This window comes from Macrotis lagotis, chromosome 5 (assembly GCF_037893015.1).
Source record: "Macrotis lagotis isolate mMagLag1 chromosome 5, bilby.v1.9.chrom.fasta, whole genome shotgun sequence".
Classification (NCBI taxonomy): Eukaryota; Metazoa; Chordata; class Mammalia; order Peramelemorphia; family Peramelidae; genus Macrotis; species Macrotis lagotis.
The window spans coordinates 236010712-236015961 of NC_133662.1; positions in this window are offsets into that span (position 1 = coordinate 236010712).

The following is a 5250-nucleotide window of genomic DNA, read 5'->3' on the forward strand; positions in this document are numbered from 1 at the left end:
CTATGGTGGAAAAAAGCACTGACTCTCCAGACAGAGGACCTGGGTTTTCATCTGGCCTCTAATATGTACTAGCCAAGTGACCTTGGGACTCAGTATCCTCATCTGTAAAATGAGGGTTTGAATCAATGACCTCTGGGGGGTTGCTTCCACTGGTCATATGACTCTTTGTGTGAATTTGATGGAATTTCATCGAATTCTCCTATCTCTTCCAATTCCTACATTTAACAACAAAGACCTCATCTATTGAGTGCTTATGGGGCAATTTGGTGATTATGAGGAATGGAGCAAGATTAAGACCCCCCCCCAGATAATACTTTTGTATCCAAAAAAAGACTTATCAAGAGATGTTACAGGGACTGGAGAAAGGAATGGGAAGGTCTTGTGATCCTCTAAATTTGCACCCAGATTGGGAAGAGGGTCTGGGGGATGGGGAGCAATATAGTAGCTTCCAAGATGACTTCTCTGCTTTCCATTTTTGTATAAGAAAAGTTCTGTCTTTGAGTGTTCTTTTTTTTTAGTGGGTTTTTTTTTTTTGGCAAGGCAATGGGGTTAAGTGACTTGTCCACACAGCTAGGTCATTATTAAGTGTCTGAGGTCAGATTTGAACTCAGGTCCTCCTGACTCCAGGGCCAGTGCTCTATCCACTGTGCCACCTAGCTGCCCCTCTTTGAGTGTTCTTAAGGATGCTCCCTCCTTTTCAGGGCCTCCAAGACAGTGATTGATTACAAACAGTTCTTTTCAGTGATAGGCAAATAGATTAAAAACAAAGAATGGGAGGGGGTGAGAGAGAGAGAGAGAGAGAGAGAGAGAGAGAGAGAGAGAAGGAGGAGGAGGAGGAGGTGAGAGGGAGGGAGGAAGAGAGAGAGAGGAGGAGGAGGAGGAGGAGAAGAAGAAGAAGAAGAAGAAGAAGAAGAAGAAGAAGAAGTAGAAGTACTAGAAGTAGTGGTAGAAGAAGAAGAAAAGAAGTAGAAGAAGGAGAAATAGTGGAAGTGACAATAATGGTGGAAGTGGTAATAATAATGGTGGTGGCGGTAGTAGTAGTAGTAATAAAAGTAATTGTGGTGGTGGTGGCAGTGGTAGTAAGTTGAATTTATAGGTTTACAAAGCATTCTACAAACAATTCATTTGATCCTTCTAATAATCCTGGAAAAAACTCTGTCAGGCCCAGAGTCATTTAGTAAGGAAGTGTTAGAGGTTGGATCTGAATTCACAGCCACCTTAACTTTAAAATCAGTGGTGCAGTGGATATCAACTGGCCCTGCAGTCAGGAGTACCTGAGTTCAAATACGACCTCAGACACTTAATCATGACCTAGCTGTGTGACCTTGGCCAAGTCACTTAACCCCATTGCCTTACAAAAACAAACAAAAAAAAATCAGCACTCTATCCACTAGAGCAACTGCCCCAAACACACTATGAGAAGAATCATGGAAGCAAGATGTAGTTTAAAGGTTCCTACAATAGAATGAGGATTTATTTGGATGAGGAGGGGGCTGGGGCTGGGAGGATGAAGGATGAAAGACAGGACATTTAGGGTTCTAGTTCTAATTATGAAAGCAATTCACAGTTATTTTTCACTCTGGGTTTCATCTATAAAATGGGGGGCGGTAGCACTCTGCTTACTCTAACTCCGGCTCCGTCACTATGATCTGCTTATTCTAAGGAGGTAGAAAAGACACACAGGAGTCTGACAAGTCCTCTATCCCAAGTCATGTCCCTCCAGGAACAGAATTTTCTCTTTCCAAAAAAAGAATGGAAAAAACTCACCTTCTAGCAAGATGCTAAATGCAGAGATTGACCTTCATAGAGGTCCAGTTGCAAAAGTTCTGGACCTGAGTTCAAGTACTACCTCTGGGGATAACGAATATTGACCAAAGCCTCTTGGCCTCAGTTTCCTCATCTGTAGTATGAGGTGAGATGAGGCTGAACGAGATGAACTGAAGTCCTTTTCAACTCCAAAACTAAAGCCCTTGAAAGGGCAAGAATGTGTTACAGGGCACTGAGTCTAGTAGGTTAAAATCACCCATTCCATGTGGGAGTGAAATATATCTTTATGTGCTCACTCTCTCTGTCTCTGTCTCTGTCTCTGTCTCTCTCTCTCTCTCTCTCTCTCACACACACACACACACACACACACACACACACACACACACACACACACAAACACTCCTCATTCCTTTTCTCTACTAAAATGAACCATGTAATTGGAGCCTTGTGTTCTCCCCAGTAGTCTTGATATAATAAGGAAGATGAGTGAGAACCGACTGACCAGCATCAAGATTCTAAAGGCCTAAAAGACAAAGCAAGTAGATGATACAAAAAAATAGACGATCAGATTTGGAGGCAGCAAGACTTGACTTCAAATTCAATCTCAAGAGGAAGCTAGGTGGACAGACCATTGGTCCTGAAGTCAGGAGAACCTGAGTTCAAAAGTCACTTAACCCTCATCGCCTCCAAAACAAAAAACTCCAAGCTGAAACATTCACTAGTTGTGCTACCTAACTTTTGTTCTTACTTACTACAGATGGTATGCATCTCAAACGAGATATTTTCAAAGCACACAGCAAACTTTAAGATGCTTACAAATGCTAGCAAAGAGAAGAAGGAAGAAGAATTCTTAAAATGGGTAAAAAAGCAGAAATCCAACAGACTTGTCTTATCTAGCAGGTCTTCAATTCTTTGCCCTTACATTCAATGCCCTCCAGCTTCCTTCCCTAAATACCAGGAGCAATCGCCAACTAATCTATTAACCATTCTCTGCAAGAATTCTTGCAAGCCCCTTTTTCCTTCAGACCTCAGGGATTGCCTTTTGGCAGGCTAACCTGCTGTGGTTCTTGCTGCAAGACCCCAGAAGAATCATTTATCTGATCTTTCTGTCAAAAGAAGAGGATGAATTAGGCAGGGTTCTTTAGGTTTTTGTGTCATGGACCTCATTAGCAAATTGGTGAAGCCTATGGGCCCCCTTAGCAGAATCAGATTGACTGTGATACATTTATGTTTGAAGGAAATGATGAATTTCAATTAGAGATTAGTGAAAACTTAGATGTATTTTTTTCTGTTATAAAGTTCTGAAATTCCATTGAAACCCATCCACAGACCCTCCCGGAATCTCAGGTTAAGAACCTCTAGTCAGTGGTAGATGATATCACTATATAAATGTATCTTCAATCTGTTTGTCCAATTCTAACCTTTATGAGTGACTTCAACTTGTATCTTAGTCAAAGTTCTTGAAATGGATATCCTAGAGAATTAAATTCAATATGCCCAAAACTGAACATGTGTAACTTTCTTATTATTCCTGAGGGGCACCACCATCTTCCCAGTAACCCAGGCTAGCATCCCAGGTGTCATCCTCTCCTTCTTTGGGGTTTTTGGTTTGTTTGTTTCTTTGTTTTGCAAGGCCAATGGAGTTAAGTGACTTGCCCACAGTCACACAGCTAGGTAATTATTAAGTGTCTGAGACCAGACTTGAGCTCAGGTCTTCCTCACCCCAGGAGCCAATCTTTATCCATCGAGCCACCTAGTTGCCCCTCATCCTCTACTTCTCCCTCTCACATTTCCCCATACCCAATCAATTGCCAAGGCTTCTTGTTCTTATCTTTTTAATATCTCTCATATACATCCTCTTCTCTCTTCTTTGACACTACCATCACCAATAGCCTGATGACTGATCTCCCTACTGATCTACTCAGCTGTCAAAGTGACCTTCCTATCATCTTTAGGAACAAAAACAAAACTCTCATTTTGGGATCTCCTTGCCATTCTTCTCCCAGAACATTCCAGTCTCTCTTACTTCAAGTCTTTCCACGGACTGTCCCATATGCCTGAAGTTCTCTTCCTCATCTTCCCCTCCAGGTCCCCTCAAATTTCAGCTATAAGTCCCACTTTTTATAAGAAATCTCTCCCAATTGCCTCCTTTATGTGGATTATTTCAAATTTATAGCTTCTTTGTACATAGTTGTTTGCATGTTGTCTTCCCCATTAAACTGTGGGTTGGGACTGGTTTTTGCCTTCCTTTATATTCCCATAGCTCAGCACAGCGCCTGATAGGCAGTAAGCACTAAACAAATTCTAGTTGGCTGATTCGGCTTTAAGGTCTATTTCAGTTCTGATATTCTATAACGTTCCCTTTATCTACTTCCCAGAAGATCTGTATCTGGTATTTGCTGGTATGCAAAGACTGCCCTCTAGAAGTTTATGGTCTATTGGAGATGTAGGAGAAAACAGTCAGTACACAATTAAAGACCAGACCTGAGATTTCTTTGATGTCAGATGAGGAAAGTCCTTTTGCCAAAACAAGGCTGTGACTCTTAGACTTAAGAGAATTACCTATTGAAGAGTGAGGGGAGATTAAGTAAATTGGTTGGGGTCACAAAAGCAGTGTATGCCAGAGAAGGGTCTTCCTGAGCCCGAGGTCAATTTGCTGTCCTATAACACCAATTACTATGCTTTCCATAGGTAAGAATACACATTAGAATTTGAGAAGGGATCCTTGCTCCAGTATAGGGATTTTTCCCCCTCTAGGAGATTCTTCAAGGAATGATGTTTGAGGAATCTGGATCAAGTTGATAAGAGATTGCAACCCTAAATTACTGGAATTACAACCAAACATTTATTTTTTTGGACCGTTGTCTCCCTCTCCATCTTACAGGTAACTTAGGGTACTCTTAAAGTAAAAGAATATTAGAGTTGTATTGATCCTATATTAAAACATCATAGATTCAGATTGGAAGAGGCTTTTGGAGAGCATTTAGTTCAACCCTCTCATTTTACAGATGAGGAAACTGAGGTACAGAGAGATTAAGTGATGTATTCTATTTTATTAGATAAATAAGTGACAACTGTAGCCTGTGAATTCAGATTCTCTGATTCCAATGTATCACCCAATAAATACCCCCCCCCAAAAAAAGTTAGAACTGGAAATAATGCTGAGGACTTACTGGTCCAGACTTCATACAGAAAAAGAAAATGAAGCCTGGGGGGATAAAATGTTCCACATAAGGTCAAACCTCAGATTAATGGCAAAACCAAGACAGAACCCAGGTCTCCTAGTGGCAACCTAGCATAAAACCTTTCCTTCCACCTCCCTTGAGTTGACAAATATAGACCTCCCAAGAAGGGGAGTTGACTCCAAAGGAAGTTGGTTTTTTCACAGGTAATTGTATCACAGCTGCAGGAAGGGATCTTCTGAATCCAGTTCCCAAAGGGACTCCATTGAAGAAATGGCAGACTTTAGTCCTCATCTTTCAT